The sequence below is a fragment of the Triticum aestivum genome, unplaced genomic scaffold, assembly GCF_018294505.1.
Source record: "Triticum aestivum cultivar Chinese Spring unplaced genomic scaffold, IWGSC CS RefSeq v2.1 scaffold103459, whole genome shotgun sequence".
Lineage (NCBI taxonomy): Eukaryota > Viridiplantae > Streptophyta > Magnoliopsida > Poales > Poaceae > Triticum > Triticum aestivum.
In genome coordinates, this window is record NW_025302929.1 from 1 (window position 1) to 846 (window position 846).

At 51.7% G+C, this 846-nt stretch overlaps 1 non-coding gene and 1 pseudogene across 1 annotated transcript; both read left to right on the forward strand.

Moving 5' to 3' along the window:
• Positions 1–336: 336 nt before the first annotated feature.
• On the forward strand, positions 337–455 carry LOC123179418 (5S ribosomal RNA). The gene has a single exon (XR_006490354.1). It is a non-coding gene; the product is annotated as a 5S ribosomal RNA (ribosomal RNA).
• Positions 456–752: 297 nt separating this feature from the next.
• Positions 753–846, forward strand: LOC123179419 (uncharacterized; annotated as a pseudogene).

Genomic DNA, 846 nt, shown 5'->3' on the forward strand with positions numbered 1-846 from the left:
GGATGGGTGACCTCCTGGGAAGTCCTCGTGTTGCATTCCCTTTTTAATTTTTTTCGCGCCGCTTGCAAAACAAAACGCACGTGTAAGTAATATATTTACCGTGTTTTATTATTTTGCACGAGTGCGGTAAGTCATAGCTGGGTGCTCACGATTCACGGGTCCAGCGTCGGCGTTGTGGCGCGGCAAGCGTGCACTGGTGCGGTTGAGAGGGAGGGGTGGAAACCGCGTTAAACTCGTCTCCGTAGTTGAGAGGGAGCGGCCAAAGCAATGTACAATCGTCTTTGTAGTGGAGCTGGGAGGGGCAAGGATAAGGGACGAAGACCGGGGTAACATGTCGGATGCGATCATACCAGCACTAAAGCACCGGATCCCATCAGAACTCCGAAGTTAAGCGTGCTTGGGCGAGAGTAGTACTAGGATGGGTGACCTCATGGGAAGTCCTCGTGTTGCATTCCCTTTTTAATTTTTTTCGCGCCGCTTGCAAAACAAAACGCACGTGTAAGTAATATATTTAATGTGTTTTATTATTTTGCACGAGTGCGGTAAGTCATAGCTGGGTGCTCACGATTCACGGGTCCAGCGTCGGCATTGTGGCGCGGCAAGCGTGCACTGGTGCGGTTGAGAGGGAGGGGTGGAAACCGCGTTAAACTCGTCTCCGTAGTTGAGAGGGAGCGGCCAAAGCAATGTACAATCGTCTTTGTAGTGGAGCTGGGAGGGGCAAGGATAAGGGACAAAGACCGGGGTAACATGTCGGATGCGATCATACCAGCACTAAAGCACCGGATACCATCAGAACTCCGAAGTTAAGCGTGCTTGGCCGAGAGTAGTACTAGGATGGGTGACCTC